Source organism: Staurois parvus, unplaced genomic scaffold (genome assembly GCF_062004578.1).
Source record: "Staurois parvus isolate SC_StPar_1 unplaced genomic scaffold, SC_StPar_1.0 ptg000287l, whole genome shotgun sequence".
Classification (NCBI taxonomy): Eukaryota; Metazoa; Chordata; class Amphibia; order Anura; family Ranidae; genus Staurois; species Staurois parvus.
The window spans coordinates 10,262,501-10,276,550 of NW_028318083.1; the positions used below are offsets into that span (position 1 = coordinate 10,262,501).

The 14,050-nt window shown below is 41.2% G+C and overlaps 1 protein-coding gene across 1 annotated transcript in view; it reads left to right on the forward strand.

The window, feature by feature from the left end:
• Positions 1–14,050, forward strand: part of LOC149458374 (cytidine monophosphate-N-acetylneuraminic acid hydroxylase-like) — a 253,892-nt gene that overhangs the window by 22,162 nt on the left and 217,680 nt on the right. The window lies entirely within an intron of this gene.

The following is a 14,050-nucleotide window of genomic DNA, read 5'->3' on the forward strand; positions in this document are numbered from 1 at the left end:
GCTGGGCAGACTACATTACGTTACAATGACCTTGCTCCCACGACTTCTGTATTACTTTCCGTCTCTCCCCATTCCTATCCCATGTGTGGTCTTGGAGAAATTCCAATCTTCAGTAATTAGATATATTTGGGGCTACAAGGGCCCTCATTTTGCTAAAAAGATCCTCTTCTGTCCTAAGCCCAGGGGTGGGCTGGGACTCCCGGACTTTTATAGGTATCAGGTAGCTTAATTGGCCCAACTTTCAGTGGTGTATAGAAGAAGTAATAAACCGGATTGGGTCTATATGGAAAGGATGGCAGTCACCGGTTTTACATTGAACTATTTACTTTGGTGTCCCTCACAGAATCGCTCCCACCAATATTGGCTCCAAACCTGTTTCAATTGGTATCACTATGGGAAAAGCTCAAGGCTAACTCCGCATTGGTCTCCCCATGTTGCCCGCTGGCGCATATTTTAACAAAGTAAACTTTCCGCTGGGACAGGATATTAAGGCATTTAAATGGTGGCTCGACAAGGGGTTATATCGGATTGGACAGTATTTTACCCATAAAGGGCCCTTTACGTTGCGTTATTGTGCTGAGGCATTAGAAATGCCCCAAATGGAATGGTTTAGATTTATTCAGATCTCGCTTTTTTGTTTTGCGGTCCCTCTTACCCAATAAGTCGGCATAATATAGGGTCTTTCCATGCGAAAAATGGTGCGCACAGGACACTGGTCAGGCAGGTGGTATCTCTCTCATATATGGACCGCTACTGGCTTCTCCTTGCAAGTTTTCTTATATGTCTGACTGGGAACAAGATCTTGGGGAGGAGGTCGAGATTGAGGTCTGGCTCAAACATTTTTTAAGATCATACACTGGTATTATGAATGTATCTTTGATAGAAGCTAATGTTAAACTACTTACCCATTGGTACTTGGTTCTTATACAGTTAGCTAAAATGTATCCATCGGCTCTTCCTCTCTTTTTCAGGGGATATGGCATGAATAGATCCATGTTTCATGTATGGTGGGAAAGTCCACGGTTGAAAGGCTTTTGGAATGGCATATTTGCTATTTTACACAAGTTACAGGGCTATCCATTCCTCAAACTTCTCTGTGGCTCTGTTTAATGCAGAAGTGAAGGATGCCCCTTCGTTTCTGTGGCCCAGGCGAAGAAGAAGATCACCTGAATTATGGTGCAGGAAAACGCTGTTAGTATACTTCATGATACCGTGGCTAGATTTGAAAGTACGTGGGAACCCTTGGTGGATTTTTTTAAAGTTACTTTATAATTGATATGTGGGGACGAGGGATGTATGTCACTTGGTCATCATGCTCTGGACATGTCTTTCTGACTCTTTTTCTTTTCCTTTTTCTTTATTCTTCTCCCTTCTCTCTGGTAGTCTTACCAATCTCAAGGAATATTTGAAGCATGCACCTGAGGTGTCTGGTTCCAGGGGTTCCCTTTCAGGGAGTGATACATGGGGGATGATGAACATTGTTCTTCTTTGATTTTATTTGAATTTAGCTGTTATAGCTTTACACTTGCAGAATGTATGCACCCCTCTTCTTTCATTATGTGCTCCTTATCTTCTGTTATCCTGTATTGCTCATTTTTTAAATTGATGATGGTTATTTGTTGTATTATGTTATAACTGCAATAAAAACTTATTGAAAGTAAATGTAAATACTGTATATGCAGTGGAAAGTGCATGTTCAAATAAAAATGCATGATTTGCCTCTCAATTCCCAGGATTGGAGAAGGGTGAAACCTCTCCCTTGAAGCCCCCCCCCAAACCCATTTACTCCTCCTCCTCACTGAAAACACCTCAACCCTCCTCCTTATATTACTCCTTTGTCTCCTGTTGCCTCTGCCTCATGGGGCTAAATGGATTTGGATCGGTCAGCTCTGTCAATGTGAAAAGATTGAGATGCAGAAAGTGCATCAAGATGCTGCTCCCATCAAGCTCTGTGGTACAGTCATGTGTTTTCTCATGCAGGTGGTACCCAAATGACTGGCTGGTACTTTTGCCATGGATGATGCATTGCAGGCAGAGGTTGTAGACCACAATGATGCTGTTGGCAGCAGATACAATAAAAGAGGCCCACACTGAAGTGTTATTTAGTGCGCTCTGTTTTGACACGTAATTAAATTTTTTTAAGACACTGCAGTGTGGCATGCGAGGATGCTCACAAACTATAATAATAACCTTTTGTGCCACTGGCCAATTTGTACAAAGTTAAGGGCTTTTTCTTTATTTTTTCTAAGTGTAAACTGTTTTACAGCTTTTAGATCTGTGGGGGCCGATACTTCCATTGGTCTATTCAGGCCTATTATCAAACCTTGGCCTATTAATGAAGTGGCCAGGCAGCTTGGGGAAGACCTGAACTTTATATTTTATACCCTAGTCAAGAAACAGCAGCACAGAGGAAGGTAACTTTAATATGCCCAAAAACTGAGGAAGCAAAAAACTTTTATGTCCTATAGAGAATGTCCAACCTGTAATAATGAATAAATGTGTAAAGAGTGGCCCAGCTCCCAACTCTGCATACAGCATACCTTTACCATGGATGTCCATGCCCCTAGTCAGCCTGTATCTCTAATGGTGGAGTAAATTTCAAAGAGTGAAACACAAGTGGAATGTTCTTAGCAAACCATGAGGACAGAGCTCTTTAAAAAAACATCAATGAACTTCATAGGGCCCAAACTGTAGTTGTAGAGGTTGTCCTCTTTCCTGAATGGCTCTTTTGACAGGACCAACTCCTAATTCAAATAAAATAAGGAACATTTCCTTGGCAGGTACTGGAGAAAGGAATACTTTGTCTGAAAACAAACATACAAAAAGGCTCTTTAAACTAAAGGATTTACAAACACCTTGCTGTGTCATACTTTCAACACACCTTTAATATACTCTCAACTGGGGCGAGGGAGATGACAGCACCATGGATATTCTGGTCAAAGCCAGAGGTGTGCAACTGCATTACATTAGAACTGCTGGCTGAGCTACACTGAGTACATGAAGGATTTCCTTGAATATCATTCAGCGAATGCAAAGAGTCAATTACTGAAGGTGTAAAAACCTCCCAACACTGCAGAGGTGTACTGAGTGAGCTTGCAGAACAGAATTTGTAGGCTTCAAGACACCAAGGGGTTTATTTACTAAAGCTGGAGAGTCCAAAATCAGACTCCCTTCTGCATAGAAACCAATCAGCTTCTAACCTCAGCTTGTTCAATGAAGCTTTGGCAATGAAACCTGGAAGCTGATTGGTTTCTATGCAGAAGGGAGTCTGATTTTGGACACTCCAGCTTTAGTAAATAAACCCCCAAGAATCTGAACAAGAAATTCACCTAGTTCAAAGATCTTCAGTTTTCTTTGTGTACAAATGCTGTCCTGATGCTTCTCTATACTGTATATATTAATTCCTGCAGTAGTATTCTCTGAAATCTCAGAGAGAAAATACAAGATAGCATGCTGATTTTCAAACACACGCCATGCCATAGTTTCAATGATCTCATTTTGCACATTATTCAATGTATATTTTGCGTTCTGTGCTATTCCATGTACTGTCTCTGAGTAATCTGAGCTAAAAGTGGTTGCAAACCATTTCATATACCTAGTGAAGTGATACATAGAGATGAAACAAATCCTCCTACATAAGTTGTACCTATCTATCTGTAGTCATCTCTTCTCTACATCCATTGAAAGTGCTGAATTTTATAAATCTTGTAGAGCTGTCAAAAAGGGGGTGGAGAGCTGAAGTTACATTCTGCAGAGCTCAGTTAGGAGAGTTCTGAGAGCTGACTGGAGGGAAGGAACACAGCCCTCTTCACACAACTCACAGGAACAGAGCTGAGGTTGTCACTCTGGTGAAGGTCCCTCCCTGTCATCATTTTTTTCTTGGTGTCAGGAAAACTTGTCAGAAGTGAATCATGCTGATAGCAAAGGAATGAAGCAGCAGACATAAATGACACTTAGTGCTCTTGATTGAGACAAGTACACACTATAGAGGGATAAACTTTGTTCATATTTCATGTCTGAGGTTTACAACCACTTTAAATAGCTTCAGAAAAAGCCTTCTTCTTTCCTGGACTCTGGGCTCTCAGAGGTCCCATGGAGAGACAACTCATTTACAACTAGGAATTTAAAAACTTTCTCTTTGCTTTTTACATAGTACCCATTCCACTCAATCTGGTTTGGGCCTATTTGATGGGCTACAGTCTCCCTCATTGCCTCTCTTCATTATCTCAGCCCACAAGGAAGAAGCTTTCACATGACAGTGGCTACATGCATGCTTGTTGAATACCCAATCCTTCTCTAATGCACTTTGCCAATTAGAAAATCCTAATTTTGTAAAATCATCTATCATTTGAGACTGTGAATTTACAACATGAGAAACAAAAGCATGCATTATTCCTTGCAGATTCTTCTAGCCATGGTCAAGTACCAACTTAGGTTAAATGCAAGATGAACAAGGCCAAATGTTCACATTGGGGTTGATTTTATTACAGGCCAACTACTTTTTCCTGCTGTTGTCATGGACCCTCACTGTTGTTTGAACGGTGTGAAATAGTGCTTGTACTGGGGTCGGTGCCTGGGAGCTCTGGTGGATTCTGTGGTTGAGATTACATGCTGCCCTGTACACACTTTGCTGAGCTACATATTGTTAAGCAGAGAATTTGTGGAGGTCACCCCTTCTCCTTTTTCTAGTTCTCCCCCTTGGACCACCTTTACATGAAACCACTGGCTCATGAAAGTCAATTCTGTGTGGGACAATCGCTGACTGTAACAAGTATACCAAGTTATCAAATAATGGCCAATAGGCCAGAGATGCAGAAAACCAATTAGAACAGTTCAGGCAAAAGTGACCCAGTATTCACTGTACAGAGTATGCTGATTGCAGTGCACTGGGATCACTTCAGTGTTGTTCAATCTTAGTCACGAGTTCCTTCCCCCCCCAGCACTTCCTCCTTTCTGAATGTCTTACACCGCCATTGGTCCTGGGGCATCCAAATCAGGCAGGCACTGGTGCATTGCTGGTAGGACACTCACTCCTCCTCCCCTTACAACCCTGAGCAGAGCAGCGTAAAAGTGTGGATTGTTCCAGTTTCCACTCTGATACCACTGACAGCCAGGTCATAACAACTTCAGTAGCCCTCCCATGTCCAGTGTACACTGCGAGGGGAATTTATCAATACTGGAGCAGCTGTGCATGACAGTCAGTCAGCTTATATCTTCAGCTTGTTCACCTAAGCTTTGACACAGCTGCCCCAGATTCTGGCTGATCCAATTTTGACAAATTCTTCCCAGAGTGTGAAGAGAATGAGAAGTGGTTAACCTCTGCTTGTTAGCTTTGTTACCTCCAGTTCACATCTATGCGGCCGTGCGGGCCGCGTTTTGCACGGGCACGAGAGCCCATTCATTTGAACCTCGGTTTCTGGTACGGTTGCGTTTTCCAGTACGGGCGGCGTGCCATTAGAACTAATGGCACCCTCCCACGAGTCCGCAATTCTCTGTGCGGGTGGTGTGACTGCACGGATTTTTGCATGGATCCACAGCGGCACCACCCGCAGAGATGTGAACCTAGGGTCAGCCTTGTTTGTACAAGAGAGCCGACTGCCAACTCTAAAAATCTAAAAAACAGTGCCAGGGTGATGCTTGCAGCTGCAGGCAACACTCCAGTATAACCACCAAATGTCCAGCAACATATGGACAGGTCGCTGGTCAGGAAGCGGATATAGGAAGATTTCTCCAAAGGAGAGAAACGTGACTATTTTTTCCTGAAAATATATGTTGTATAAATAGCTGTGCAAATATTGTGCCACATAAAAAATTGCAACTGCAACCATATTATTCTACAGGGCCTCTGCTTTCAGAAAACCTATTATGTTTGGGGGTTACAACTAATTTTCTAGCAAAAAATGTAGATTTTAACTTGTGTGTAAAAACTTTAAAAATTGCACCAGACAGATATTTGCGGTTTCTGCTCAGACTGTCACCTGCTAAATTAGATCAACCAGGAAATGTGGGGGTAGGAGTCAGAACTTAGCTCAACTCTGCAAGATAAAACCTTACATATTTAAGGGGAACTCTGCACTAGCTGGGTGCTACCACATTGGTTCATATTAAAGGGGAACTCTGCCATTGCTGCCTCAGTACCTGACTATCTGCAGTCTTCTATTCTCTACATCTGTTCAAAGTGCTGAATTTATTCAGCTTGTCTGAGAGTTCTCAAAAAAGGGGGTGGAGAGATGAAATTACACACTGCAGAGCTCAGTGAGAAGAGCTCTGAGAGCTGATTGTAGGGAAGGGACACACATGAACAAAACAGGCTGTCAATCTGCCGGAGATCCCTCCCCTGTCACCATTTTTCTCTCGGTGTCAGGAATACTTGTCAGATGTGACTCTTGCTGACAGCAGAAAAATGAAGCAGCAGGAAGCAAGGACACCCTATAGAGCAGGGGTCCTCAAACTATGGCCTATGGGCCGCATATGGCCAGCCAAAGACATTTATCCAGCCCGTTGGGCCAGCTGAAAGAAAAAAAACGGCTCTGGCCGGCAAATAGCTAGGCCGCTTGCTGGGTCCTCGACAGCGAGGACCCAGTGAGCAGCAGCCTGCAAGCCCCAGATTTCACCGCGCAGCCAAAGGAGTAACAGGACAGGAAAGGGGGAGAGCGCACCAGGCACCAGGTACAGTGCATTGCGGTGTCCAGTCTATCAGAGTAGAGTGCATTTTGTTGTCCAGTGCATTACAGTGTACAATGCATTTTGTTGTCCAGTGCGTTACAGTGTACAGTGCATTGCGGTGTCCAGTGTGTTACAGAGTAAAGTGCATTGCGCTGTCCAGTGCGTTACAGTGTACAGTGCATGGCAGTGTCAAGTGCATTACAGAGTACAGTGCATTGCAGTGTCCAGTGTGTTACAGTGTACAGTGCGTTGCAGTGTACAGTGCGTTGCAGAGTACAGTGCGTTGCAGAGTACAGTGTGTTACAGAGTACAATGCATTTTGTTGTATTGTTTTTTCCAGTTTTTTGCACTATAAATAAGTTATGTGCGGTGTGCATAGGAATTTGTTTATATTTTTTTCAAACAATAGTCCGGCCCCCTAACAGTGTGAAGGTTTGTGAACTGGCCCCCTGTTTAAAAAGTTTGAGGACCCCTGGCATAGAGGGATATGCTTTGCTCATACTGTATTTCATGTCTGGGGTTTACACTGGACTGGTTAAACAGTTGAAAGACTCAACTATATATCCACCCGCTGGAGGGCAAGACTTGGCTATTTTTTATTATCAGACATACACAAACAGCAGGGATTTATTAAATGAACTTTTCCTAATATCTTCCCACAGTCCCCAAGGTACATGTACAGTTGACATACAAATAGACATTTGTGGAAAACATCTCGATGTGCTGTCCTAGCCTGAAAGTCAATGAACAAAATATCCACAACCTAGTCCCATTGACTGTTTATCCAATTTTCATAAGCAAACAGTTGTTAGAAATGGTGGGAAATAAATGATTGCAAAGATCAAATTATAATTTGCACCTGCACAAGAGTTTGTGACCTGTATTGTAGTAAAGGGACTACAGGCATTGTATAAGTAGGTGTTATTGTTCATCGAATGTTGGTCAAAGAGTCCAGTACAGTATTTTCATGATGCAACTAAATAAAGTTATATTAATGTTTCAAGAAAAACTAATAAAAAAAGAATGATGGAAACCCACTAAACTGAGAAAAGACCATTATGTCATGTGGCTGGTGGACGATTTACAAGATGTTCGATCCCACTACAGAGTTTACCAGGCTTTGCACACAGTCCATGGCTTCTGCTCCGCTCACTCACACAGCACCTGAAGAAGGCATGAGGAGACCAGGCACATCCCCATCCTCACCCACTCATACAGCATTGCCAGGGGGGGGGGGGGCAGGCTCCTTCAGTCCTCCACCACAGAGCTGCAGCAAATGACAGTTACTGCTGGGAGAGGGGGAAGAGATTTGTTATCTATCCACATGACACACGGCAGCAATATAACAAATCCATGTGCAACTATGTAGGCCCCCGGCTGTGGCAACTATGTTGAAATGTCCCGATGTCTGTGCAGAGTTGTGGTGGGCAATGACACAAAAAAAGACAGGTGTCCCTGAGAGGGTCTGTTCAGCTTGGTACAAGGACATTCCAGGACATTTTATTAACCACTTCAAGTCTGGACACTTTTACCCCCTTCCTGTCCAGGTCAATTTTCAGCTTTCAGTGCTGTCACACTTTGAATGACAATTGCGTGGTCATGCAACACTGTACCCATATGAATTTTTTAGCATTTTTTTTAGACAGATACAACTTTATTTTGGTGGTATTTATTCACCACTGGGATTTTTATTTTTTTTTGCTATATAAATGAAAATGTCCAAACATTTTTTTAAAAAGTGTTTTTCTTATAAATATTAGCAAATAAATAATCTTTCTTCATAAATCTTGGGCAAAATTTATTCAGTTATCTTTTTAGTAAAAACAATAACCCAATTAGTTTATAACCAAAAATTATAATTTTTCAAAACAATTTTTTTTACATTTTTATTTTATTTGTTTATATTATTGTTTATATTTTTTTTAAACATAGTGACACTGCACTACTTGGGGGGGTGATGACGATTTTTTACACTGATTGATTTTACACCCATAAAAGCTGTAAAAGCAATCATTACTCCTTCTCTCTGGCTGCATTCGTGCAGCCATTGAGAAATACTGTGTGAGCTGTGATTGGTCACAGCTTATCACATGGTACAAGACTGTAGTGAATAGCCTTGTACCATGTGATCATTCACAGATTTCACACGTAGTAAGCAATGATGTCAGGATCCAGGCTGCTCTCTGCAAAACCACTGCACACAGCAGGTAAGTATGTTGTTTAAAAAAAAAAATAACCTTTAGAATCGCTTTAATGCATAAAAGCAGAATATTGTCAAAATAGGAATAATCAGTTAGTAACGTTTAACAGGTTTTACAGTCATGAGTAGTAAGCTTCAACTATTTAATTGCAACACCAGCAACAAGAGGGAGGAGAAAAGGCTTGTTGACTTATCAGCTGCCTCCGTGCAACCGGCACCACAACAGGGCATGCAGAGAATTATGCAAATGTATACTCTGCCATAAATAGATATAAATACCCAAAATTAATTAACAATGACCTTAGAAGAGGAAAGGTCCCTTTAACTAGAGATTGCGACTTGAGTCCCACGATGTTCCTGATGTGGTGGTATCCACTGTCTTCTGCTAGCAACGGTGGGGCCCATAAGCATTAATTAATACTGGTAATGCCATGAAGTTAAACAGATACGTCGTGGTACTGCTCAAAGCAAAGGTCTCCTGGTAACTGAGGTGTAAAGGTGTCTGCATACAGTATCTCTAGAGTGATGTCAGAAAGAGGTTGGGCATCCACTTGCTCACCAATCGTATGGATAGCACGGTCTTCTAGAAACAAGAGTTGTTGCCCAGGCTCTTTGGCTGTTTTCAGGGAAGTGCAGAGTTACCGCCTGATGGCCTGTCACCGCGGCAAGCAATGACGTCTGTATGAAGACCCGACAGTGACAGTCACAATGCAGAGGTGTTGAGATTGGCATCACCAAGAGAGCGAGCTAGTCCCTTGTAGAATATAGCTGCTTTCCCAGCATCCTTCTTGTTCCCCAGCTCTCTGGTAGTTGTGGATCAGTACTCAGGAATACAGGATGTAATTGGCTGTAGGACTACAGGTCCCAAGATCATTTTCTGTCAGAAAAAAACAGTCCACTCTGCTAACAGGAAGTGATGTAGCAGTCCCAGTACTGGACACTAGGGGGAAAAAGATTAAAGTGGAGCTCCACCTAAAAGGGGAAGTTCCACTTTAAGGACTGCTCTCCCACTCCCCATTAAGGATTGGTACCTTTGGAGGGCGGGGGGAGCGGGTACCTGAATTTGACAGGTGCCCGCTCCCACTTCTGGTCCGATCGCCTAGGTGACCGGAAGCAGAAGGTGTCCTCCCTCCCTGCAGTCTTTTAAGACACGTGACAGGTCCCAGAAGACTACAGGCCCATTCATGAAGCCCAGTGCTACCCGGCCAAGTGCCCACACTGTCACAGCCAAGTGCCCACACTGAAGATGCTGGCCTCCTGGAATACAGGACGGCCGGTGAAACGGGCTGCGGGGGACACACCACAGGGCAGGTAAGTGGCTGGTTTTTAAAAGTCAGCAGCTACAGTTTTTGTCGCTGCTGACTTTTATTTTTTGACAGGGTGAGTGGAACTCCGCTTTAACTACAGTCTCATCTGTAAATGCCCCTGAATGGCATAATGATAGAGCCAGTTTTATGGCTGTGATGGGAACTCGGCCTGCTCTCCTCCAATGATCAGACTTGTTCTCACATGCCCCCTTCACAGCCATTCACTAGGAAGATCAGCGTAATGCTGTTTCTCCTTCCTTAGTTCCTCATGCATCCGACAACAGAGGATATGTGATCACTTACAAAGAAGGGGAAAAATGTATATTGCTTTTTATATGTATACACAAATATTTTGCCTTTTATTTCTGTTTTAAAATGAATGGGTTGTATTACAAAGAGAGGGTTTACATATGCTTTAAATTATCTATAAAAAGTGGGAATCAGTGAGCGATCAAATGAAGCTGCTAATGCACTAAAAGGTAACCAAATAAAAACCTCAATAAACATATAAAATCAAAGTGCAGCGTTAAAATTAAAATAGTGTCCGTAAATAAGAATATGTATGAATAAAATAAATTGTTCATAAAGTGACAGTCCGTGCTAAGGTGTCAATCACAGTTGTGAGAGGTTTCAATATTCAGTGATGTGCTCAAAGATGTGGTAAGAATATGCACTCACCAGATGCGTATTGTAAATACGCATATAAAATATGTAATCAGAGGTCCCCTTTAAGGATAGATGAGGTAAGTCAGGTATGGAATATCCTCCCTCTGGATGGTATACAGCACAGCGGGTAATTCCTGGGTGATAAAGGAATTTGTCCTGCCAAAGGTCCCCTTTAAGGATGGATGGGTGTTTGCAGCCTGGGATGGAACCTCCCTTCTCTGGATCCTGTGGTGAACTACAGCTATCTCCTGAGATAGGGCTCTGTAAATCAATAGCTAAGCAGGGAGCAGTTTTTGTGATAAATGGAGAAAAGGAATACTCTGATCTAAACTGACAGAAACATAGACACAACCCAGAGAAAATGACAGTGACAGTTTTCCCATACATTGTTCTTTTTTGGATCAGTTCTCTCAAAAGTAATGCAAAGAAACCCCACACTGGTCTGGTGGTTCAAGCAGTCTTCAATCTTGCAGCCACCATGTAGTTTCTGGCTGTAGTGCTTCAAGTCTCCCACTTCAGTCTTCCACCAAAATGAAGCTCTATTTGTGTGAAAAAAGGACATAAATTTCATGTACAGCATTGCATGACGTCATAATTGCCAGTTAAACTAGCGCAGTGCTGTATACATATATACACTTATTGGAATTTTTTTTACTATTTTATGACTAACTTTGAGTTTACTATATATTTTTTATAGCTGAAAGTAAAAAATATTGTTTTTTTTCAAAATGTTCTGTATTTTTTTGTTAATAGCACAAAAAATAAAAAGCGCACAGGTGATCAAATACCACTGAAAGAAAGCTCTATTTGTGTGAAAAAAGGACGTAAATATCCTTTGGGTGCAGCATTGCATGACCAATTGATTGCTTGTAGAAGCAGCAGGAGGGGATGTCCCCCCTTCCCGCCACCTTCTGCGGCTTTCTCAGGATCTCCTGTCCCACTGGAAAAACCTGAGTTACCACATCCACCGGAAGGCAAAATTGCCAATCAAAGCTGGGATCAGCTTCAATTGGCTCTCCCTTATAGCAAACTGGAAACTATGACCTGACATCATTTTCGATTTACTCGGAAACTATCTGCACCATTTTTAAAAATCTGAAAGCATTCAAAAACTCAGATCTTGGTGTTTTTCAAGTGCACTGGAGAGATGTGGGATCTTATAGACCCCAGATCACTCCACAAAGAGTACCTGTCACATGTCTATTGCTGTCACAAGGGATGTTTACATTCCTTGTGACAGCATTAAAAGTGATTAAAAAGAAATTTAAAGCAACAGTGTAAAAACAAAAACATTAAAGTGCCTCGTCTCCCCTCATGCTTGCGAGCAAAGGTGAAAACACGCATGCACACAAACAGCGATCGTCCCATGCATATGAGGTGTCGCCATGAGCGTCAGATCAGGGCAGTAATTCTAGCCTAGACCTCCTCTGTAAATCTAAAGTAGTAACCTGTAAAGGCTTTTAAAGCGTTGTCTATGAATAGTAAAATTTACGTTGTTTGTTGATGTTGCACGGGCATTTACAACTTTAAAGCGTGACATGTTTGGTATATATTTACTCATTGTTACATCAGCTTTTATATTATACAAAAAATTGGGTTATGTATTGTGTTTTTTTGCACTAAAATTAAAAAAAGTGTATTTTTACCCCAAAAATTGTGTTTGAATAACCACTACGCAAAAACTGTTTGACATAAAAAAAAATGCAAAAAACACCAATTTATTCTCTAGGAACTCTGCTTTAACTACTTCAATGCAGGGCACTTTTACCCCCTTCCTGCCCAGGCCAATTTTCAGGTTTCAGAGCTGTCACACTTTGAATGACAATTGCGCGGTCATGCAACACTGTACCCAAACTAAAATTTTATCATTTTGTTCACACAACTAGAGCTTTGTTTTGGTGGTATTTAATCATCTCCGGGGTTTTTATTTTTTTTGCTAAATTAACTAAAAAAGACCGAACATTTTCAAAAAAGACCCACGTTTTTCTTTGTTTCTGTTATAAAAGTTTGCAAATAAATAATTGTTCTTCATAAAGTTAGGCCAAGATGTATTTCGCTACGTGTCTTTGGTGAAAATAACCCAAATCAGTAGTAATTATTTAGGCTGCACGAAAGTTATAGTTCACAAACTATGGGATATATCTGAAAATTGATCAATACTGCAATACTGCAGCTAATCTAATTTCTTGAGGCCCATACATGTCAGAACAGTACAGATATCCCCCAAATGACCTATTTTTGAAAAGTAGACTGTCCGATGTATTTCATAAGAGGCATGGTGAGTTTTTTGAAGTTGTAATTTTTTTTGTCATAATTTTTGGAAAATGAAAAAATAAAAAAAAAATTCACAATTTATTTTTTACATACAGTCACCAGTGCAGTACAGCGTCATTATATAACTGGTGTGGCAGTGATCAGGAACACTGACTGGTGACAGTACGAAAAAAAAAATTATAATTTTTTTTTTTTATTACATTTTTTCTCTTTTTTAAAGATTTTTTTTCATATTGCATTATGACCAAAGTAGTATAATGTTACCATAATAACATGCAATTGGTGTGGAATGTTTTTCAAACTAATTGCTGTACACTTTAGTGCCATTTCAGCCCATTCAAATAAATAGGCTGAAAATCACACTCCAGGTGAATGCGCAGGAATCGAACAGGAACGTCCACTGTGTTCCTGTGCAATTCTGGTGTTGAGTCAGCCCTAACTTTAAAACAAATAGTCTCTCTCTGAACAAATACAAAACCATAAAAAGTGCTAGTAAAACATGCAGTTTCTGGGTAAAACAGTCACTTCATAAAAACTAGTGTAATGTAATATGAATGAAAGAGTATTTACCTGCTATCCAGTTCCTCAATATCCTTTATGAAGGTTCCTCCTTGGTGTTTACACAGGTTCTTACAAGCTTTTAACACATCCCCATTCTTAAACACAATGAAAGTAGTATAATGTTACCATAGTAACATTGTACTACTTTGGGGAAGTGATCAGTATTTTTTTTTTTTTTACACAATTTGATTGATTATAGCAAAGACCTTTTTTGCTATAAGCAAGCATTTAACTGAATGAAATCGATTCAATCAGGGTTTTTTTGTTGTGATAAGCTGTGATTGGCCACAGCTAATCACACGACACAGCTGTGATTGGCCCAGCCTGTGCATGTGATCGCTGTGACCATTCACAGCTAGACACACTTGTATACAAT